At 45.9% G+C, this 25,185-nt stretch overlaps 1 protein-coding gene across 4 annotated transcripts in view; it reads right to left on the reverse strand.

The window, feature by feature from the left end:
- Positions 1-25,185, reverse strand: part of LOC135391638 (MICAL-like protein 1) — an 88,449-nt gene that overhangs the window by 28,884 nt on the left and 34,380 nt on the right. The window contains exon 1 of one of the 4 annotated variants that reach the window (XM_064621961.1): positions 2,333-2,484. The exons of 2 other annotated variants lie outside the window; for them this stretch is intronic. The gene's annotated coding sequence lies outside the window, so the exon portion shown is untranslated. Of the gene's footprint in view, positions 1-1,135; positions 1,618-2,332; positions 2,485-25,185 lie in introns of those variants that run through there. One more of the 4 variants, XM_064621964.1, reaches the window with a different exon arrangement.

Here is a 25,185-nt window from a genome sequence, read left to right on the forward strand (position 1 = left end):
TGCTCGACTTGCGTGTTGCCGGTAGCATCGAGGCCATTACACGCAAGACTCACGAGTAGTGGACAATTTCCGTTGTGACAATTTGCCAACGCGGTCGATTTGCCGAGAGTCTGCAGCGCCGTGTGCTCAAGAAAGCGTAAATACGGGCCATTTCCAAAGACATAATTGCGTCCGCTGTTTTACCTCCACTGCGGGTAGCATTTCAAAATGAGGTAGCGTCGTAATCTCGCGGAAGGTATTAAGCTCAGGGTGACACGGTTTTGCCGGAAAGGAGCACGGACGGTACCACATTTACCGCCGTCATTCAAAAGTGATCGCAGCTGAGTTCTCGAGCGGCAGCCAAATCGGGGACACGCACCTTCGCCACGCGTAACAAATATCCCTCAAATTATGAGAAAAAACTACCCGGCGAGAATACAAAGGGGGTGACGCGGTGTTAAGCAATCTACCCGTATATGTACGAAGCCTATCAAAATTACGCTCACATGCGTCAGAAATTTTGTAGACACTTGTTTTGCACGCGTGTGTATTCAGCGTATTGCCCAGCTGAGCATAGGATCATTGAATTTCGACAGGGAATACCATTAAAAGAAATCAATGTTCATCAGCACGTCCAATTAGCGGTTGTTAATAAATCCTAAATCAGACAGATCGAGACTTCGTCCATGCAGTGACAACGAAAGGCACCGGCGACATGTAGGCATCGACACCCGAAGAAAATAAATAGCAAATTAAGGAGTAAATACAGCGTCTAGTCACATTTATTGCGATTACTCCCCGTTTTATGACCCCAGGACCCTGCAAGTCACTTCCCAGCACTATCAACAGCCCTTGAACTTTCGCAAAGCAGAGTAATGGCACATTACTAAACTTTCCCTCTCTACTACCCTCTTTCGTCGGCTTGTTGTGCGCTAGCAATTTTTCAAAATCCACAAACTTATCGAAATATATTCAACAACGCGTGTCAGGGAGGATCTGGCACATCTTTCGCTCGAGACCAACAAGGATCGCTTGGACCACAGCATCCAAAGGCAGAAGCGCGAAAGAAAGCTACAGTGGATTTTCTTCCTCCGGCTACAGGTCGCACATCTGCCTCGAAATTGAAAGTCAAAAGTCATCCGCGTATAGCACGCACCTGGTCTCTTCGTGACACCTCTTACAATGCGTAATACACCGGATGACACAGTACGAAGTCCGCCAAGTCTCCCAGCCTACTCAGTTTCAATGTCATCTGCAAACTCGGGTACACAACGCCAGGAATGCACTCAAATGATTGAATCCCATGACTTCCCCGACTTCCGACTGCAGCTGAGGAGCGAACTCCGAAGGGTGGTTTTGGAGGAGGTGTCAAGTTGCCGTCCGTGCTCCAGAAAGGAAACCAAGCGAGCAGACGACAGACGCGTCCTTTGTTGGCAGACGATCGTCCCATTGAAAGGACTCGATGAAAGCGACTTTTTATAGCACCTTTATCCGACACGACGCCCACAAAGGCACACGGAAAAGGTTTCCTAATTTATCCGCTATTGTGGCCGAACAGCGAGCGTATTGTTTACAGCGTCACGCGAATAATAAGAAACATTCACTCCGCACTGCATCTAGAGGAAACACGAAGCGCATTCTTATCCCGTTTATGGCTGTGTTTTCGAAACCAGAACATCAGACACTTGAACATAAAAACTTCCAGCCGATAAGGACAATAATCCGCCAACCGGGTCCCATGTCGCACCCAAGCTGCGTATCAGAAGTGGCGCGCACCGTTAACGGCATGATAAGCTCAAGTAGAGTAACATCGAGCTAAGAAAGGAAAAAAAGAAGAAAAATGCATGGAGGGGAGGGGGGGTCTTCGAGTACTCTGAAGCCATGCTCCAAAAGACGATACGTGCATGGCGTGCGTAACAGGGGTTAAATGGAGTTCATCCCACGCAATGCTAATTCACCGAGTGACCTGCATCACACATTCTCGCGAGGAGCTGCATCAACGAAGTACCGTTATAAACACAAACACCTGTTTTCGAGCGTGTCAACGGTCACCATTCCCGGCAACTGAGGAAGAACGCAAGAGTAAGCCATGGCACATACATCACCTAACAGCACTGAACATGGCCCACGATCCAACTGTAGAAGAATATTTTAGACCGAATTACGTCCCTTACGCAACCCCTAATAAAGCAACCGACCTTACGCAATGTCCAATCACATGTAAACCATCCAATGCACACGATGAATTTACACTGACGCTAAACCAGGGAAGAAAAAAAAAAAAAACGGCGTATCTTCTCAACTCATGTGTCAATGTCCTCGCAAAGTCCACACCGTAAGAAATGTCACCTACCTCCAACGTTCAAATCCAAACAAACGACTGACCCAGAGCAGCAGACGAACTCTACCAACGCCGCACACCAAACAACACGGGAGAGGGGAACATCCCGTTCCCTTGCTCACGAGACACTTCAGTGGCGCCCTCTACCGGAGACCTCAGTCATCCTTTTGCACCGTTTCTTCATTGAAACCGCTTCAATCGTTATATGCAACTGAATAGAGTTTTGGCAGTATTTTCTACAGAATAGAAAAAAAAAAAAAAACAGAGGAAGAATTTGTGTGAAACAGAGTGAAGAGGCGAATTCAACACAAACGACTATTTTCATAGAGGACAAGTTTGGACGAAGTCACTCCAGAGTCACTGTACCCTTTTAGCAAAGGCCTTTGATGTTCTTGTTGTTGTTTTTCTTGTAGGGCACTTCATTTTGAAGCATTATGCCTTCAAAAGCAAAACTAGCTACTTATCGGCATAGTATTATTTCCTCGATCATAAAATGAAATACAGGTACGGACACCAGCGTAACTGAGTTCGCAAGCAGACGACACAGAAAGCAGACGACGCAGCGCCGGAGAGACCTGATAGACCTGTCTGTGGAAAACCTGCTCGCACACATGGGCGTGGAAGGAAAAAAGAAATCGTTTGGCACCGTTACGAGAAGGGAACACCCCCCACGGGCACAAGTAGTAGCGGCTTATCTTGACACTTGTTTAGAAGTTGATTCAGCCTGTTGTCGTGGGGTATTGCAGATCGACGATAAGGATGCGCCGTGTTTCCAAGCTCTGCGACTTGGGAGACGTTGCACTTGAAATGCGTTTTAATGGGCCCGTTTCTTTATCGTTGGTCTCAAATGTTTCGGCAGTGCTTCAAACGAAGCGTTCCTGCTAGCACATTTCATAAGTGAACAAGACGTGACTTCTCAACGAAAGCAAAATCATGTTTGGCGAAATACAGGAGGAGTTTGCATACAACTGCTATGCGTTGTAAGCAAACAAGTTTTGTGCGCAATGTCCGTGGGATAAAGCGTTAGGAACCGCCTCTTATGTCGCTTTATCAACCATTGTAATTCGTCTTCCACCCAAGTGCTTTTTTTTTAACAACACACACCGCAAAGTAAGAAACGAACACTTCGCAACAAGGCTACAAACCTGTAGCCGACATTCGTTTTCAGGGGGGTTACCTGATACGAGTCAATTACGGCCCGTTAATACCTTATCAGCTGATCATCACAGGTCCTTTTCTCCTTCCCAAGGACGCCTTCGACGCGTACAATAGCGGTTTACGCTCAAGTGCCAAGGCTTTGCGCTCGACTGGTTCTTGGCGTAAAATCTGGATTTCTTGGCACGAACGACACGATTGTAGCCGCTTCATTAACGGAGAAGAGCCGCCCAGCAGAAAGAGGTGTTATTCAACAACGCGGCAGTTCAAGAAAACGGAAGGTTCCGTGGGAAAACGCGCAAAGGTCGATCGGAGCGGATACGAAGGGCTACAAGAACAAAAAAGAAAAATAGACGAGGGTTTGCGAAAACACACACAAAGAAGGAAAGCGAAGCACCGCGTTACATTGAAAAAGATACGGAAGGGCATTTATACGGCCTATACTCCCCTTGAACTGAAAAAATAACCCCATCAGCAGACAAGTGTTCAGACTGCAGCCAACACGACAATACCAAAGCCACAAGTAGGAGTTAATAGCGAGTTTTAGTAATTCGTACGATATCGCCTTTGCGTACGTAGATAGCGTTGATGGTTCTGCGCACGCCCATAACAGAAAGAGAACTTCGCGCAGTGCGCAGAACCACCAACGCTATCTGTAACGTACGCTATCGCCTTTGCGTACGTAAGGGACAGCGTGATGGTTCTGCGCAATCAGCCAAGCTCTCTTTATGTTTTGCGCGTGCGCAGAATTTCATACGCTATACCTTACGTCCGCAAAGGTGATGTCGTACGATATACTAAGTTTTAGTGCATCGTACGCTATCACCTATGCCTACGTAACGGATAGCGTTGGTGTTTCTGCGCACGCGCAAAGCACTAAAAAGTATTCGCGCATTGCGTAGAACCACCACGCTATTCCTTACGTAGCAGAGGCGATAGCGTACGCTGCACTAAAACTCAATAGTGGCTTTAGGCAGCCAACACAAGATCGGAATGCGGATGAATTCTGCGTGTCTAAGCATCTTGTACCATGCCAGTAAGCTACTAGCGCTCTCGCGGCCGAGTTCGAACACTTTACTTCCGGAACAGGAGCAGGTCACGCTACCGACTAATCGCTAACCGTTTACTCAAAAACGGACAGCCGTATAGAGGTTCTTTTTAAATAAAAATATACATCACATAAAACCTAGTGGTGTCCGCCCATCTGTTGGAACGCCGTTTGTTCGAAAAACGTTTGTTCTAAGGGAGTTCAGAGCTCGCAGCGTGTCCTTAGCCCCTCTTTTTCTGTAACTTTTGACTCGAGCATACGGAGCAGGCAATCAGTACCCTCTGCTTCTTCCCCCCACCTTTTTTTTAAGCTAACGAGGCGAGACCACTGCTTATTTGCAGACCTTTGTCATTCACGAATAGCGAACCAGTAGGACACATATTGAAGAAAATGGCCTCAGGTTGGGAGCAGCCGATAGTCTGTGCTTCTTCTGGGCACCCTTTTCATTGCTGGCGACAAATTTAAAGGGAACGATCTAAAATGGGATAGCCATATGTGCGCGAAAGCCAGTCGAAGTCTGTGGATGCCAACAAGGAAATTTCGCCTTGGTACAAAATAATGATATTAAATTAACAGCCATATAAAACCTTAGTTCAACCTTGATTAGAGTATGAATCTACAGTCTGGGATCCCTACACATGCACGCTATATATATATATATATATATATATAAAAGAAGTGGACAAAATACAAAGATCTGCTCCCCGGTTTATATTGTCTGGGTTTCGAAGGACTTCTTCGGTTCCATGTATGTTGCAAGAACCAAATTTAGATTCACTTTCACATAGGCGCGAAGTAAATAATACATAGATACATTGTTAAACTTTGTCCACGTTCGACGCGAATAAATCATTCAAGGATGTCATTTATTTATTTAATTTTTTTATTTGTCAAAAATGTTTATTATTTGACAATTGACATCAATTATTATATGACAAAGTGTTGGGGGATTAGGGGTGAAAGCCATGTATACCATATTTAGTCACTATCTGTCAGAGCGGAAAAACCTATCAAGTTGCCGAACGGGAGACGGTGAACAACCCAAGCCCTTTGACCGCTTTCTGGATGCGAAAAAGTGGGTTTATTATTCCTTAGGATAGCAGCACTTAGGACTGAAGCTTTCTTTTGTTGTCTCTCTTGTTTTTTGTTCCATCAACGCTACAAGTGAACCAATAAAAAAAGTCGATCAAACGACCGTTGCCGTTTCGATCAAACGGCGTTCGATCAAATGGCTTTCGACCAAACGACGTTCGATCAAATGTCCCGGAACCAATACCAGTACTACTAAACAAATAGCATAGTAGCTATACGAGCGTCTCCGTATATCGTCCTAGTGAACATCTTTTCGGTCCATATTTAATCCCAACGAGATAACGCACTCAATAGTGGCGCTTATTCGTGTCGACAAGTGACACGTAAGGTCAGTCATTGTTGCCTGTTGAACCTGTACAATCTCCAGTTCTTGGGCATCCATGATGGAGCTCAAGGTTACGCCTCAACTTTTCTGCCTCTTCTTGTTTCATGTAGAATCGTTCAAAACGTAAGAACCTATAGAGGGCTGATAATGGATGTGGCACAGATGTATAGGCAAGCTAGTGGTCGAAATCCGTCCAGGAGAACCCGGAGGTTGCTCTTAATAAAACGAGGACAATATGTTTCAGTTCTAGGTAGAGCCACACACAACACTTGCGTATCCTTCGTCGAGGCTTCACCGGGATGACAAAGTGCAGTGGTTTTCACGATAATCCCATTGTGCCGTGAAAAGTGGAGGTAAATTATCCATTCTTTTGCAATATGACTTATTTGAACAAAAATATTTCAGTAACAATTCCGAGGTCAATGTGTACGACGCATTCTTTACCACGAGGGCTAGCACTGCGAATTGAGAAACAACATATAGTCAGCCCTCTGCTAAGGCTGACGGCTGCTCAAATGTGGTTTTCATACGCTAAAATGACTTGGACAGGCATCGAAAACACGTGAATCTGAGTGGTTGAATAGTGATGTCGTGTTTTTAAACACGGCATATCATCTTACGAAACAGCCGAGCATTCTCCTTGATTTGTTTCGAGAACGTGAATTTCGATATCCGAAATATCGAGGTCCTCCCGATACCCTCTGGGACAAGACATTTTCCCGTCCTCATCCCAAACCTCGATTTATGAACGATTTCTCGAACGTTGACCGTATAGCCCGGAAAGAAAGCGCGTTTATTTCAAACCTAGGCTCACATTTCCTTTCTTTCCGCAGGTGCCTTCTATCACTTGATGCGCCCTCTTCGTGGCAGCCACACAAGACCGAGTCTCTCAGAGGCGCTAAAGCCCCCTATCCTAAGCCTGCTTATTGCCTCCTCTCCTTCCTTCGCTACGTCGACATATAAAGACAGAATCCGTCCGCTACCGCGATTCGCCGTTCTGCGAAACTCGCAAATTATTGCAGCTAATTTCGCAAATTTGAAACTGTAGACTAAAAGTGGTAAAACACGCTTTAATCAGTCTTGAGAAAAGTACGGGACCATGTTGCGCTTTATTTTGTTTTCCCATTTAGTACGGGTCGTTTACTCGCACACTCTAAGAAGAAAAAAAAAGAGTAAAATGGGGAGTAATTTCATCTTCTATTCTCCTAGACTGCGATTATTCCCCATTTTAGTCCCCTATTCCCGACATTTACTCCCTGGGACTGCAAATTGGCACTGAACTTCACAAATGGTCTTCCGGATGCAACGGTCTACGTAAATAGGTGCTCTTGGTTATTTTGATGGCATAAGGCTGGTATATCTCGGCCAGCTTGACATTTTTTCACCCACACAGAGTAAGACACAGTTAGAGCTTCTTTCTTCGCAAATTGCGCCCTATGTATGTCGCAAGATTTTATATCACTCGATACATCACGGCTGACGGTGTGATTCAAAGTATTTTCATGCATGCACACGAATTATGTACCTGCGACTCTTAGAACAGACCGTGAAATGCAGTCTCTGTGACATTCATTTACTCCGGTGCATTTACTCTCGAAAGGGACTATTTTCTGCGGCAATGCATTTAGTCCCCAAAAGGAGTAAAAGTGCCAAAGTGCGAAACGATGCCAGCGCCAATTTCTCCCCTGTCGACGGAAGGCGAAACTACCGTCCTGTGTATGCCGGAGTGTGCTGCTGGGCGATTCTACGCGAAATGATCCTGCTGACCTGCTCGGCCCCCACAAAACGATCCCGAATTTTTACGAAATTTTTTTAGCAGTCGCTAATAGTGCAAAACGACACACCACGAAACATTTCTTCCCAAATCTCAATGTGGCGGGTGCTAGACACGAGCAAAGTTCGCAGCGCTGGCAAAAACCGTGCCTGGCGTGAATGGCAGGTGCGGCTCATAGAAAGTACCTAGAACTGTGTGGTTTTCTTTTGCGAATAGAGGAAACTATGCTCTACACAGCATCCAAATCCCGGTTGTCGTGCTGTAATCAGTGCAGGTATACAAAGGCCGGAAGTTTCGCAATTTTCCTCCTACTTCGCGATTTTTTTGTGGACAATCAAACCATTAAATTTTAATTAATATTTTTTTCCTGCCAAGGCACCAAGGAATACTTACGAAACATACGAAATAATACGAAACATTTCTTCCCAAATCTCAATGTGGCGGGTGCTAGACACGAGCAAAGTTCGCAGCGCTGGCAAAAACCGTGCAAGGCGTGAATGGCAGGTGCGGCTCATAGAAAGTACCTAGAACTGCGTGGTTTTCTTTTGCGAATAGAGGAAACTATGCTCTACACAGCATCCAAATCCCGGTTGTCGTGCTGTAATCAGTGCAGGTATACAAAGGCCGGAAGTTTCGCAATTTTCCTCCTACTTCGCGATTTTTTTGTGGACAATCAAACCATTAAATTTTAATGAATATTTTTCCCTGCCAAGGCACCAAGGAATACTTCAACAGGAAAAATCGCCAGACACGTAACTTTCATAGTCATTGCAGGAAAAAAAGAGGAAGTATGCGATTTTTCCAAAATTCGCTACAATCGAGCGTAAAACACGCAATGAAGAGGTCGGAAGATACGCCTGAAACCAAAGCAGTTTTATAGAACGAGCCTTCCTCTACAACATATTAAAAAATCTCGAGGGACGTGTTTTTTTTTTTTTTTTTTTGTATACAGGAGAAAATTTTTTTGTAGTAGAGGGTATTACGTCCACAAAAAGAAAAGAAAAAGGCCAACAAAAAAAGCTGTCACCAAACTTCATCCACACGGGCGACTTCCTGTCTTTCGTTCTGACAGTGAAAACCCCGGAGCGGCATAGCTTTTGTAGCGAGGACAGGTCCTGAGCGTCCTATCATCAACTCGTGCACTCCAGTCCAATAAATGTATCCCAGTGCAGTGAATATGTCTCTAAACCCTATGGAACGTAATTTCAGTGGGGCTTTAAAACAACAGTGTTGGCACGAGACTGTCCTTTTAACTACCGAAGTCAGTAACACACCTTTGGCTTCCACTTGAGCATCATTTATTCAGTTGTTAGAACATTGCTATATAGAATAAAGCAAATGTTGATATTCAGATAATATAAGCCACAAGTTTATTCGGTCTCACTGAGCTCATTGAGGAGATATGTAAAGTAAAAATACTCTAGCTTTGGGATTAATTCTGAAAGAAACGAGTCATCCCGAGTGACTACCACAGTACACAAACAAAACACCCTTGGACAGGTTGAGAACATATAACTGGACTTGGATTTGAGTGCAGTAGCAATGTTGATTCCTTAGTGATACCTGTCCATCACACAGCTCTAGATCTTCAAAAATAACGCTCCTGTGAAGTATGCTTCCACGTTCTCCACCTTGCCGAATCCACAAAATAGACGCAACATTGCCATAGCTAGGAAAGCACCGCGGCACAACGCAGAAGTAGCCGTTCACTTGCTTTCGCTGGAAACAGCTGCGCCTATGGCCTGGCTGGCGCGAGACGGTAATTACTCCGCCACCGCGAGTGGCGCTGTACGCAGTGAACTTGCACGCCACCTGGCCGAGGCGTTTCACCCTATGAAGCCGACGGTGGCTCGTCTTCATGGTTACGACGTTGAAAGCACGGCCGTGATTGGCTACGCCCGTTGAAAACACAATCCTAATCGGCTGACTCCTAGTTGTTACGTCATGTCGACGAATAAGCAGGATTTCTGTATCTAGGTGGTGTCGACCTGACCGAGACTCACGCTTCGAGCGCTACCTTCGGCACCGCCTAGTGGCACATTCAACTAAAGAACAGTGGATGATGAAGAGTGGACATACGAACCCACATCACCCGTTTGACGGTCAGAGATGCTACCTGTCATGGTGGGCAGTATCTTTTGAACCCCATTGCTGGTGCCCTCACTGAATGTTCAAGATATGCACCACACCATGATTAGGGGTGAGCACGGACAAGATTGACAGTATCCGCATCGGCACGGCATCCGCGCATGTCAGATTCGCAACCGCGCTGATTGAACAGGATATGTCCGCCAGGGTGTCGAACCGAAACGTTTTTCGTTCCGGTTTTCGTTCCGGTTACATCATAAACGATCCGATACCGGTTCTGCTCCGGAGCAAAAAAATAACGGTTCATACCGGTTTTGAACCGGTTCCGCTTCTGGTGGGAATATTCATCCCCACAAAAAAAAAATCGATGCTACAAAATGTAAACTCGTTTATTCCGCATACATGCGGTATTTAATATTAATAGACAGCTGTGAACTTGGTAGCTCCTGGTTCCTGTAGGTTACTGTCTGTTCAAATGGGCTTTCTCCCTCTTGAAGCACATGCTACAAATTGACTTGTTTGGCGTGATCTCATAAGTAAAGTACTTTCTTGCTGGGTTGGAGCGATCGCGTCCCATCCGAATGTCTGTTGCTACTGTCTAGCCAGCAAGCACCATCGCACGAGTACGACGCAAATCGAGGAACACCTTCACTCACAAACGCGCTCGACGGTTCCGTTTTAGCACTTTTATTTTCTTCGTGTCCTGGCCACAAAAGAGTTGCCACTTCGCACGGGCTTGCCATCGCGTATACGTAAATGTATTCAACTTAGCTGTTCTCAAACAAGGGACGCGTTGCGCGACACTACCGATAAAGGGCCGTTATGCAGCTCCCTTGGGTCGCTGTTTAGTTGAGGAGAGTTTGCGGGGATCAAATTAAAACGAACACTACGGCACATTGGTAGAGAGTCACATGTACCTCTAAGTCTGTGTGCGTGCGCGAACGATAAACCATTACAAAGGGAGCCTAAGGGTCATAGTATACAGACATACATTCCACCGTAACCGTAACCCTCGTATAGTATACATGACATGACTTCAGAGCATACGACGTCTGTTTCATTCGCCTATCCGTAGTCCAAACCGGCGAAGTTTTTTCTTGGACCAAAAACCGTTAAATATATTTTTCGGTTTCCCTCCTGAGCGAAAAAAACGTATACGGTTTCGATTCCGTTCCGGTTCGCACCAAAATAGCGTTTTTTTTTCGGTTTTCGGTTCCGGTTTTCGGTTCGCTCCGACACCCTGGTGTCCGCATCCGCATCGTCCGCGGTAGGAAAAAACCTGCATGACGAAAATGTCGGGTGTACCTCGAAATACACTGACCGAAATCCTTGTTGCAAAATAAACTACCGTAAATAGATGTTATCTGACTATAAAATGCACAGTCGTGCGCAGGAAACTGCCGAAAGCGAACTTAGACTAACCTGCAGACATGGAAACGCCGAACCTGGTCTAACCAAATAATAAGCTAACCAACATGCTGTTCCGTCGAGTCCGCCCTGCTAAGCCTAACGGCCGCTAAAATGTGAATTTCGTTCGTTAAAACGACTTGAATAGACACACACACACACACACAAAAAAAAAAAACGCGAATTCCAGTGGTTAAATAGAGATGTCCTGTGTTTAAACACGGCGTGCCCCCCCCCCCCCCCATCTAAAGAAATAATCCACCATTCTTGGCGATTTTCCTTCTTTCGAGAACGTGAACTTCGAGATCGGGGATTTCGCAACCGGAATGTCGAGGTCCTCGCGAAAATGTCATGTTACAAGCATTTTTGTTGTCGTTGCTTTTCAGCTTACAAACTTTCCCACCAACATGATGCCGCCTACCCGCAAAACAAGATGTCCCACGGACATAGGTCTTATCATGAAGGGCCACTTTTGTGCGATGTTTGCTGTTCTTTTCCCTAGCTTATTTAATTGTAACCAGTATATTTGGACGGATTAATTAGCGTTACTGCTTCTCAGAAGGGATGTTACAACGGGCCAGGTGGCGCAGCAAACCTTGTGTGTCGGCGCCGCTAGTGGCGACCTTTTCAACACACGGCCGCTCCCTAGCAGACGACACTCAGTCTACGCTGGCTAACTTGCTGTGGCGTTATCGTTTATCATCTGTTTTCCGGATAGAAAAAAGTCAAAAGGATCGACAAATTCTTTCTAAAAAAGTCGCTGAAACATGTGTACAATGCGCGGCACGATGTACATATGCAGAACGCGTGTATGTCGCGAATGATGCCGTTTGTTCGGGTGTTTAGTGTGCTTCTCTGGTGCATTGTGGGTGCCAAAGTATAAATTTCATTCTGAGAAAAATGAGGCTTAACAAGAACGTGGCAAAGATTAATTCGCAGGGTGCTCATCAAATTCACTGGGGACTTAACAAAACGCTCGCCGTTATAATTGAAGATAGTTGAACAATAATAACGGCACATATAAAAGAAACACAAACTGTTTTGTGGTTCAACACCCAAATAGTTGCTCTTTCCTGGGACCTCTGAGCGAACTTCTCGACTATTTAGATTTGGAATCAGCTATCATATGTCCGCCTCGTTCAAACAGACGTCTAACTTTTTCTTAATGCGTACGGAAACAAAGGTTGTGCACATGCACACGAGGCTATATATTGTATATGTATATGTTTGTAAGAGCTCCAAAGAGCTCCGGCTATATTTTTTCCTTGTATATGTATACGTATATGGAGTTTCTGGTGACGACGACCCAGTGAAAGAATTGATAAAAACAAGTGAGCTGGTTAGTGTAATTCATGACAGTAAGTCCCGGAGACTAGGGACGACGAAAACAGACACATACAGATGTCTCCAAACTCTGTCTGTGTGTGTCTGTTTTCGTCGTCCCTAGACTCGAGATCTTACTGTCACACAGCGACAATTATCCGAAGCATCGGCTACACAGTCGACTTTTAATATAAAAAGCAGAAAACTGCAAAGCAAATACAAGAAAACGAAAAGTATATCTGGTCAAAGTTTTTGTGTTCTATTTCATGAGAACGGATGCCGATATTTGTCTACTGCAAGAATTATACGAAGGCAGAAAAATAAGCGATGTCAAGTTGCCGGTGATGAGTAGACCAAAGAGTGATATTAAACGGTAGGAGCATTTTATTTATTTTATTTATTTGATTTTTTTATTTATTTTTTATTTACTTACATATGGTAACAAGACTTTCGTGCACGAGACTGCACTTCTTCAGGTTACACAATAATAATTATACGTGGATATTACATAGCCGCAATGTAAGTCTATGACTGAAAACGGTAAAAGGCGGCAGCAGTCAGGAATAATTATTTCAGGGCTTCATATTTTAAGAATTAGCTATTTCTGGAGTACAAAAGATAATACAGCTGCCTGCATATCGCCAGCACCCGGAATAGTGCTGCCAGTCGGGGACATCTTTTCCGGGGACTTTTCTTGGGCGGGCAAGTTTTTGCCGTAGCCATCTTCTTGCTGCTCTGCGTACGACACAACAGCAGTTTGCCATTTTTAGTAGAGTTCGATTCCATTCGAGTAGAGTTCGATTTCGGAAAAAATAAAAATAAAACGGCGCACTCTGACGCGTCCTACCCGTTGCTATCAGTTATGCATACGGGGCGAGAGCGGCCGCGCGTCGTAGCATTCCGACGGTAGGGGTCAGAGTGGCGCTCCAGTCGCCCTCCTCAAACTTTAGCGCAACAGCCCTTATAGGGAATCTAGATGTATGTGCTTAGCATGCGATTAGATTGGAGTATTAGATTAGATGGAAGCAAATTTTTGGATTTTGTCCTCTGTTCTTATAACTGGTGCTGTTATTTTTCTCTTCTTATCTTGTACCATCATCCTCCTTCGGCCCGTCAAGGGCTGGCAGTATTATATAAATAAATAAGTAAATAAAACAACCGCACCCCTGCACCATGATTCGTCAGCCCTCCATCCGCACTCTAAGAAAGAAAGGAGTCAAATGGGGAGTAATTGCAGCTTCTATTCCCCTAGACTGCAATTTCTCCCCATTTTAGTCCCCTGACCCCGACATTTACTCCCCAGGACTACAAATTGTCAATGAACTTTGCAAATTGTCTTCCGAATGCAACAGTCTACGTAAATATGTGCTCTTGGTCAATTTGATGACATAAGGCTGTATAAGTCCGCCAACTTCGAAATTTTCCACCCACACAGAGTAAGAACCAGTTAGAGCTTCTTTCTTCGCAAATTGTGCCCTATGTATGTCGCAAGATTTTACATCGCTCGATATATCATGGTTGACGGTTTGATTCAAAGTATTTTCATGCATGCACACCAATTATGTACCTGGAATTCTGAGAACAGAGAATGAAATGCAGTCTCCACTCTGTGACATTCATTTACTCCTGTACATTTACTCCCGAAAGGGACTATTTTTTGTGGCAATGCGTTTACTCCCCCCAAAGCAGTAAAATTACTCTTTTTTTTTTCTTAGAGTGCAGTTGATGCTGATCGCTCTCGTCAATTTACTTTTTCGAGTCCGATTGCTGAAGCCGATAGCTAAAACTGTTGGGTAGAGAGGGTCTTTCGCGTTACCGAAACAAAAATAAAAACTCGAGCCTGGGAGCGACACAACTTGCGAGATCCCGGACGTATTTTTTTGCTCGCACGCGAGGCGCAGCTACACCTAATAGTCTCGCATCACCCACCACTCTGATGAGACCGACGTCACGTGCCCTAGCTCTAATTTGTTCGTCTTTGTAGTTGCTTTCTTCTTTTTTTTTTTTTTTTTTTTTTTTGCGTAGACTCACACACTGCCTAACGGAGAAGAACTGTAGGCTAATAGAGTGGGATGCACCCAGCGAGAATGGCCTCGAGTACATACGCGAGTACGAGCGCATATTAACGACACAATAGAAAAGATGAACACACTTCCTTCACAACAACGGCACTTCCTTCTGTCAACCTGCCATCTGCGAAAGGCCGAATGACTGCAAATTGACAGGTTCTTCCTCCGTTTATCGTTTGTCCTTCAAAATGGGACGCGCTTTTTGTAGTGACAATGAACGAAACCAAGTTACAAACGGGACACGAAAGAACACGAGTGGCCTCGGAAGTGCCAATAATTATGTTAAAAGCGTTAGTCGGAATAAAATTGAAACCGTTAGGAGCATCTAATTTCAATGACAAGCTTTCGTGCAGTATCTTCACTTAATCAGTGCGCATTCTGCACGAAAGCTTGCCACTAGAGGTAGGGGTTGCTAGGCCGGTATTATACCGGCAGGGCCGGCTCGCTCTGCCGGTTGCCGGTAAGGTACCGGCAGCCTTCTGCCGGTATTTGTGGCTCAAGACCTTTCATAGGGGCTTTTACGGGGTTTTCCCTTCAGCATTCCACTATAGCGTGAATAAATCTGGAGCACAGAACCAACTCCGCAGTCACCAGTCTTTTTCTTAGCTATTCATCATCATCATTATTATTATTATTATTATTATTATTATTATTATTATTATTATTATTATTATTATTATTATTATTGTCATTGTTATTCACTATGTGTTGTGTTCGGAGTGGACAAGATTAGTGGTTGTGCAAAGCTGTTGGTGGTTGTGTCGACTGTCAGCTAGAACTCCGGCCGTATCTACAACCACCATGAGATCTCCGCGTACAAAGAAGGTGGTGGTGGTGGTGGTGGTGGTGGTAGTGCTGAGAGGGCTCGCCGTTGTCGGCCTCACAGAGGTGAGTAACGTCACGACTGACATCCTGGGGGAATGCGCGTCCTGGGCCGACTTCTAAGGGAACTGTACCGACATATGTCACCTACAAAGAAGGGTTTGTCTGCGTCGATGCGTTTTTCAAAGTAAGTGGCAGTCCAATCCGGTTGCTCCAATGCGATCCAATTCATGCCTGTTTATCGCAATTTCTAACATCAATGATCCAGCTACACACAGGAACATAAGTTTCCTCGTATTATGTTGAGCGAGCACGCACGCTCGCTCTTCCTTTCTCTCTCTCTCTCTCTCTGTGGTCGTCCACCCCTCACCCACTTCCCAGCAAGCCTTTCATCCTTGCCCTCTATTCCACCTCCTCTCCCTCAGCCGGTATTTTTCACTACGAAAGGTGGCAACCCTAACTAGAGGGGGCAACAGAGCGGTGGTGCGGTAGAGTCAAGTATCCTTGCGGTTTGTAACGCAAATAAAAACGAAAAAGCTTTCCTGCACTGATGGTCTGCACGTCTTCAGGTATAAATTACAACTGTTGAACGCATGAAAACATTAAGCGTGGCACAACGGGGAGAGAGGGAAACCCTAAGAGAGGGGAAAGAAAAGCAGGAACGTGATCACGTGGTCACGTCGTGCCACTTCATGTTTTCATGCGTTGAACGGTTGTAATTTATGCCTGAAGAAGTGCAGACCACTGCACGAAAGCTTGTATACATTAAAATGGTATTTTCAGTGTTTTTCGTTTTCTATTTGCATTAAAGGGGAACTGAAAGGCAAAAACAAGTTCACGTCAAACTACCTTACACGATATGCTAATTTTGTACTTGTTATCGTAATTCAAAACTTTGATTCCGTTACGGAGCTACAATCGAAATTATGCCGGACTCTTTCTTGCTTCGACGTTAAGCAGTGAACGCCGTTTCAGCTCGTGCATCGGTGTTTTTAGTCCACGCTGCTCGTGCACGCGCGTGCCATGCCATGGAGCAGTCCCGGTGGAAAACAATAGTGCGCGCTGCGAAGCGGACTGGCGTCGCTGTCCGAAGGACCTGAAGATAAATGTTGTCAGTGGAACATTCCCGAGGACTGTAGTGGGTTACAATTCAGTGAATCAGTACTGAACAGTGCGCGTCATGCAGCGCATATACGGAACACTACGATCGGACCCGTTCCATATCCACACGCCCACGCTGGTATTCGCGCGCTTCTCCTGCTGTCTCATTGGATGCCGCCAATCTTTGCTTCGTGGGGATCCCAGTGTCGTGTATACCAAAGGGAGTCTGGCCATTAGGAGGAGCCTAAAAAGAGGCTCGACCTGTCAATCAAATTGAGCGTTTTTCATTGGCTGCTGTTTTCTATGCGGGCCGCCATGACACCAAAATTTTCCCGAAAATGGCGGCGCAGCTTGGAACAGCCACAGAACAGCGAAGCGAGGATTTCATGACCAATTTTTTTCACAAATTACATCAATTTTATTCCCTAAGTGTAGATTATGTTGCAATTATCTTGCAAATCACCTTTAAATTACGCTCCAGTGTCAATGTTAAACTGAAAATAACATGTTTCGTCGACCTTGTTAGGCCTAGTAAGACAGCAATCACAGGCAAATAGCGAGAAAAACGCTACGGATTGCCAAAATTTTGCATTTTATGACATAATTTTATTCATGTACGCACCTTTGCCCATTCTCGAGTCAATCATATTATGTTTTATAGTTAAAGTACGTATAATACAGGCAGTCTGTTCGAACTAGCGGTTCTACCGGCCTATCAGCTCTGCTAGCATGCACTTCTGCTTCTCCTACTTCTGCCCTTCTGCCTTCTGCTATCCTGCGTCTTCCCGACATGCCACTCTCCATCCAGATGGCGCCGTTAAAAGTGGACGCAAAATCCATTATGTTGCTTGGTCGTCAGGGAATATCCTATTCAATCCAATCCAATCCAGTTTCCCGAAAATGTCGGCACCCAGTGAATACAGTTAATTTATAGCTTGGAAAGCCTGAGATTAATAGCGAACTGTATTTTGCCTCGTGACTGGCCAGAGAGCTCAAAAAGTGGGTGGAGCTCCGGGTATAGGCAGGTCCCATTAATGGCCAGACTCCCTTTGGCATACACGGCACTGGGGGATCCCATTCGTTGCCGCCAAAGACGGCTCTCTTTTCATTTCGTTTTTCTTCTAAACGGTAGCGCTGTGTCAACTAATTTTGCTCGCATTATAGTAAGTGAAACACGGAGTTTCATGTGACAGCAAGCTGTTTTTGAATTTTAGTGTCCTTTTAAATCGGATGCTCCTAACCGTTTCAATTTTATTCCGCTTTCTTCGTGGACTTGATGGCTTTTTTTTTTTTTTTGCCTACTAATCCGTTAAAAGACGGTACAAAAAATGTCACACGTACATGTGCACGTTTCGTTACTGACGTGAATATATACTTGTGAACCGCATAGGTGCAAACCCTATCGCGCGGGTATAACTTCCTCGCAATCGCAAACTGTGCCAGCTAAGTTCCAGTAACATACCTGCAGTATGCATAGCTGTCGCAATAAAGCTCACTCTATTGTATCGTACCTATTCTACCCTCATTTCCGTGCGCAGTATGGAACCCCCGCGACATATTTTCCAACTTTTTTTCTTTTTTCACAGTTTTTCCCTCTCTTTCAGAGTAGGTTATCCGGGTGAAAAAAAGAAAAAAAAAAGCAATTGGTTTTGTTTTTCGAGGCAGGCCCATGGGTGAAGGGACGTCAAAGTATAGAAAAGTTCCGCTCTGTTTACCCCGTGGGTGTCGTTCAACAGTGGCCCTATTTTGCGTGTCTGCGAGATAGGCATTTTCATTCCAACTCACTCTTGTCTTACAACACGTCCGTTTCTTTTCTTTTCCTTTTTTTTTTCTTCTTACTTTTCGAGTACCGTAATTTCACGCGTATAAGCCGCACCGCAGATAAGCCGCAGGACGCGTTTTTTGGGACGTTTTGAAAATTTTCTGGGAGATAAGCCGCACCCGCAGATAAGCCGCGGGCAATACGAGACGACTGATTTGTGCGACAAAGGAGACCATAGAGAAGGCCATAAACCCTGTGGTCCATACTCCGGGATCGGCACAGTGTACAACAGAGGAGGTCAGTTCTGGAGTTCTACCAGGATCGGATTGTGCCCTTGTCGAGTGTTTTTCGTGGACTGATGGGTCAGTGATCTTCCAGAAGACGTGAATCACTGTCACCACTTTCCTTAAAGCTGCTTGGGGGAATGCACCAGGAAGATCAATCTACTCGAATGTGGACCCGTCCCTGTTACGCACTGTTCGTGCATCGGCAGGACAGTGCTGTTCCAGAGACACTGTCGGCCCTTTCGTTAAAATCGGCGTATGGGGAAAATACCAGGAAAAAATAGTCATCAGATAAGCCGCACCGATGGATAAGCCGCAGGACGCCCGTGAGAAAAAAAAATCGCGCATAAGCCGCGGCTAATACGCGTGAAAATACGGTACTCTAACGCCCCACGGCATAATTGTGCATACAATGTTGAACGCATTACGCCGCAAAAGATTCACAGATATACAGAGTACTTTTTTTATTGGTTACAGAATTGGTTATACGGCCAGACAAACATTCTCTCGAAGAAAGAATGTAACTAGCTACAAAATCACCAATTACCTAAATTCGCTCGCTAATTCTTTAATTATAGGGGATTTCGCGCAAAAGCGAGAGAGCAGAACGGCAGATATTCCTCGTCGAAAGCCATTCCATGTTTAAAAAAAAAAACTTAATTTTTTTTTAACCTAACCGCCGAATTTCGCTATGCAAAACGAGCCGAAACAAGAACTACGGCACTTTTCGAGGGCAGAAAGAGCGGCGGGCAATCCACACGAGAGGGCAGCTGCGTGGGAGTTGTTTCAGCCTCCTTTGTTCGTCCCCGCTGCCATGCCAGAACCTCGGTGTCGAGTTGCGAAGGCGAATTCCTGAAAGTGAGCCCTCCCGTGGTGTCGAAACAACCAATGGGACTCACGCGTGTCCAAGACTGAGGTCGTCATAATGTTGGGCTCGGGTCCGGTGTCAACAAAAGAGGAGGACATCGGAGAAAACGGGGTCTTCCTTCACTCTGACTGGACTCTGGCCGTTCACCCATGTATTCTGGCAATTAAACAGCCATCCGTTTTGTTTTAACCCTGTTTCGGCTCGCTGGTTATCCTTTCGGGTCAAAACCACGCTACCACGGAGTATACATGCAACAACGTGCTTGGGAGCTGACTGGTGTAGGCGCTAATCTGCGTCATTTATTACTGATACAGCGCCACCTTTGAGTATAGGCCCCATGGGGAACAGATATATTCAACGACTTTTTCCGAAAGAAAAACAAATCGCGAATTTAATAAAATTCTGGTCAGTCTTACGTAACCCATCCTGTATATAAAGCACCCCGCTCACTACTGTTTTTTCTTGCCACGGAGGCAAATCGGTCCCATTGAAATCTACGGAGCTCGATTGCCTATTTTTGAAGCATACAGAGGAGAAAAACGGTATAGTGCGACATGGGCATAATAGCGAGTTTCATTGCGAAAAAGGCAGTTATCAAATTCAAGCTTCGAAATGTGATATCACCCACTTCAAAGAAATAATACGATTGGATTATCGTGCTTTCGGAACCGTTATAGTGAACACCTTTCGATCTACTTTCAGCATGGTTCACACTAGTGCGTTCTACTGCGTGCGGATGCATGCGAGCGCTGGTCACCGCGGCAACAGATACGTGCGCGACCTCCCGCAGCAGAACGCAAGGAGTTCGCCCGAGCTCAACTTTTTCCGACGCACGCAGCAGCCCGCAAGCGGAGAACGAATCGCGGGGCCGCCTTCCGAGCGTGCGTAGTAGGTTTGCCTCTGCGAGACTGTTTTCAACATGGCGGCCACCGGAGTGGAAATCCCGTTCGGCGCTCATTGGCTTACGGTTTGGTGACGCACGCATTCGGACGCAGGTATGTGAACAGCGGATCGGATTGCTTACAACGCACGCAGGCGCCAGCACGCAGCAGAACGCACTAGTGTGAACCATGCTGAACTCGCTAAAAGAAACTAGAGAGTTTTAGTACATCGCACGATATCGCCTTTGCGTACGTAAGGGAAAGCGTTGATGGTTCTGCGCACGCCCATAACAGAAAAAGAGCGCGTAGAACCACCAACGCTATCCCTTACGTACGCAAAGGTGATAGCGTACAATGTACTAAAACTCTCTCCTGGGGAAAACCGTAGTCTGCGCACTTTTCCTTCTGACGATAACAGAAGCGTTGTCAAATCAAATATCTGCGGCGTGTGTCATCATCACCTTGGAAGTAATCGTGCGATTGGCTCGTCACGTTTTCGGAAACGTTATCGTGATAATACTTTCTACTGCTAGCTGCACATGCACAAAGATGACTTTGAAAGCAAAATTAGAGACCGTTTGCGAACAAATGTCACCCGTTTTGAGCAGCTTGCCAAATGCGAAAAGTACTGTCCCAGCACTGCCACCCAACGTGACACGCATAAAGAGTGATAGCGATGAGATGAGATTGATCGAGCCTGGCGGTTGCAACCAAGTAACCTCTGAAATGCAAACGTGCCGGTATTCGCGATAAATTGGATCGACATCTACGTCTAAGTGTCATGAAAGAGACAGCTTTCAAAGGGGAGTTTGTATACATCTGAAGCACCCTGTCAAAGGGATAGTTCGCTCCCCAGCGAAACTAGGAAAAACGCGCTGGACTGACCTGTGCAAAAGACAATGAACACCTCCCAGTCAATCCCTTACGTTCGAAATCGATCAATTTTCCGAGTTTTCTGATATTTCCCTGTGGCCACCGGCAGCGCGGCCGAGCGCCGAGGGAGGAGCATATTACGGGAGGGGGCGTGGACGGCTCGTGTGAAGTCTCGTGACGTTGTTTCAGGGCTGGCGATAGGAAGCTTCTCTGCCAGGGAAACGGGAACGCCCTCTTGTCGTCACATTATTGTTAGACTGACGTCACGGATACGCCACTGTCCGCTAGAATGCCTACTTTCGTGGATCTCGTTGCTTCCAGATACCTACAATAAATCATAGCGCTCGAGCTGCCGGAAACTTCATGCACAGACCTGATAAAGTTCGAAATACACTACCGACTGCAGCAGAAATCAACGAATCCACGATTGGAGAGCGGGACAAGTCCAAATTCTTTTTAGTCGCTGTGTAAATGAGTCCGGTACATTCTTCAGAAATGAGAGACAAAGTTGGTTTAGCGGTCGGAGACTCGTTAGCTGTCAAAAACAGCTGAGAACTTTATATCGAAACCGAAACTCCAGACGGCTTCCTTTCCTGCCACCTGTACTCTGCGTGACGTCACAAGTAGTCTCGGGCGAGCAGCGATGCCTGCCGTCTACTTCAGTTTCGGTTATGCGCTTGATAGCTTCTTCGTGCGACACGGATAACGTGTCGTCTACTTCCTCGATTTCTTTGTCTGACTGCCCCGACTGCAGCAGAACCTATACAGAACGCCGCGCGCGAAGAATGCCGGTGACGTAACGTTTCAGTGTTGCTGGACTGCTCTTTCGTGGAAGAGCGCCGAATCTCTCGAAGGAAAATATTCGTTTTCTAATTATCTATGTCGCCTGGGGATAAGGAATTGTGTACACGTAGATCATACCATATGGACTGATGTAGCATTACTCAGCACTATTTTGGTGCGGAGTCTCCCTTTAAGTCCACTGTAAAGTCGCACTTCGGACTATTTTATTCGTTATTAAGGGCCCGCGTAGCGGGCACGACAATTTTCTATTTCGAAGTATTAATTTTATTCTTAATTTAAAAAATTATAAATTTTCTACTATAAATAAACCTCGCTCAAAGGTTCGGCACGCAAAATATAGACGCTGTTATGCCGCGCACGTGACACGCTTGCACGAAATTTCCAAAGAAGCCGCAAAACTCTATAGTTTCGGACTCTCCAAGAATAGGTGGTGTCATCGAGAGTTGGCATCTTCCTCCTAGCAACATCGCGAGCGTCTTTCCGCTCTTCACAATGGCTTCTTGGCCAACCGTTCCACGTGGCTGGCAGGAGGTCGGCAAGACGTCGGCCGATCAAGATGGTCAAGGAACAGATCCGCACTACAAAACGAGCTTGTTGGCCAACCTCATAACAAGCAAATCCATATTGGCCAGCCAAGCTCGCACCATGCTAGATATCCAAGCTTTTTCTGCTGCTTGGGTTGGTTGAACGAGGTAAGAACTCCTATCTGTAGCTACTGAGTTACGTACGGGTGTAATATGTGTAATATTGTTCTTCTAGGCTTCGTAATGCTATTTACAAGTACTCGTTCTATACTCATCCTTCGTAACGGAATAGGGCGACTAGGCTAACCGTCATGTTTACGTCATTTGTAGAGTTGTAGCACCCAATCAGACGCTAACGCGGAGGTTGGTTCACATAACGTCGCCTGCCTAAAATGTTGCACAGAAAATGTGGTACCGTACAATATGCTTCTCCGCGTCATTTGTTTGACGCGCCTTGTTTTCTACGATGTGGTGCAATTCATGCGTATTCCATTGGGAGAGCAGATTTTGCCCCGCGCCGGGGGGGTTTGAGTGCATGCTCCCGGCGGGGTCACACGGGTTTGCTTCGTCAATGGAATGCTAACAATCGTTCGAGGTACGAAGCACGCGCTGCGCATAGCACGTGATCCCGTGCTTTCCTGGGTTAGCTTTGGTCTCGTGGATCAAAAAACTATTGCTCTTTCGAGCAAACGTTTTGCGCTTGCTCCGCCAATGAAACATTCAGCGTCTGACACGATTCTGCCAATGGAACAGTTTTTGTCCCTTCCCGTGGCAAAAATTTGACCCAGCTCTGCCAATGGAATGCACCATCACTTTCCTACTGCCTCTGACGACGACGACGACAGCACGCAGCGTAGGCATTTCGTCTACAAAGCACGCGGACACCTTTCTTTCTCTCTGCACATGCTTTCTGGGATAAAGCCTATAACATATGAAGATCAGAAGAAACGTGTGCTCACGTTGAAAAACAGCGGCGGACCGACAGACCGCAGAACCGAGCCTACAGGTATTCGTGATCGCATTGGTTGGATACGGACCTATCGGATTCATCTATACCAGTGGTGCCGAACTCATTCCTGTCCGCGGGCCACATTGCGCCATGGAGGAACTACGCGGCGGGCTCCATAGGCCTGTACGGCTGGCCAGAGGGCGCGAGTGCGCATTGCTTTCAGAGACGCCTGTGGCAGTTTTGTGCAACTCTGCTAAGTACACGGTGTGCTGTTTGGCATAGCCACACAGTACTTCGTACGGCTGGGATATGCTTCGGCTCTCTTACTCGTTCTCTGAAGTGCGCGGGATTGACGTTTTTTTCTAGTTTTTTTTTCTCTAGTGAACATGTGGATAGTGAATGGCGAACTTGCGAGTAGAGCACCTGAGAAGTAGTTTTTGGGGGTGGGGTGGGGTGAGAATTTTGTTAGGAGTAGCAGAACAAATCGGGAGAAGAGTTCAATTTCTCCTTTTTTTCTTCTTTCTTACAGACAAACAAACAAACAAAACGTTTTTTTTTCTCTCCAGCAAATGTCAAGAAAGGGACGCTACTCGTCAAGCAATACGCAACATAGGAAGAGTTTTGTAATGTGAATGTGCAGGCTGCAGCGGGATTAGCGGCATGATAGCAGTCTTGCCCCGCGGGTGGTTTTATAGGCTTGGCGCCGTATAGGCAATAGGAAATGTTAAAAGAGCCGCGGTTTTTCCTTTTTTCGAATTATCCACGGCGAATTAAACAAAAGCAAGGCTATGAGATGAAATTCTAGAGCATTATTCATCCTCTGATATGCGATTTGGCTCTGAGGGTCCCGCATAATTCATTTTATCAGCACTACAAACCCGGGAGTTTATCTTGGCGGACCCTGTATATGTCACAAGTCAGTATGTTCTCAATGTTTTATTTCACGTCTCTCAGCAGCCCACTTCCATGGAAGTTTAGCAGGCCTTGGTAACATTTGCAGAGCAGTAGGACATTTAACATAGCTACAATTTTATGATCGGTGCCTGGAGGTTGACAAGGGCTCCACACACTTTCATTACTTTACCCATGTGGGGAATTAGGGCAAGCGGTACGCCGTTGTTCAAGACATTATACAGTTTCAACCTCTGAATTACACGCTCTACATGGATTCTTACTTGTGCTATGACAAGTGTAGAGTTCATGTCCTCTACAGAAAGCTGGCCTCCCCCAGTGTTGAATGGTGGCATCAGGAGAACCGCTCCCTGTTCCTCCATTATAGTTTTTATCGCTGGGAAACCCTTGTCGCTCATTACCAGGCAGAACATGTGTGAGAAAACCAGACTGCCTTCTTATGAGGGAATCTGAGTGCCGTCCCCCATAGGGCTCAGAAACAAACGCAATCATGCCATTGGGAATGATACCCACAAGCCACTTAAGAGTGTATCCCCCCTTATAGTGAGAATAAAGGTACTAATGTTGTTCCTACTAACGCTTGTGGCACGAACGGTAGTGATTAAGCGAAAAACTTGAACCAACACGTACGACTGTAGCCGAAGCGAATACGAATGTACTTAGCAGAGTTGCAAGACTGGCCCACCAGGGGAGAAAAGCAGCGCTGCCGTCGCCCCCCGAAACTCCAGCCGAACATGCCTATACCACGGCTTTGGGATAGTCCGTTTCTGATATAGATGGCAGAACACATAACTTACAACGACA

Source organism: Ornithodoros turicata, chromosome 4, assembly GCF_037126465.1.
Source record: "Ornithodoros turicata isolate Travis chromosome 4, ASM3712646v1, whole genome shotgun sequence".
Lineage (NCBI taxonomy): Eukaryota > Metazoa > Arthropoda > Arachnida > Ixodida > Argasidae > Ornithodoros > Ornithodoros turicata.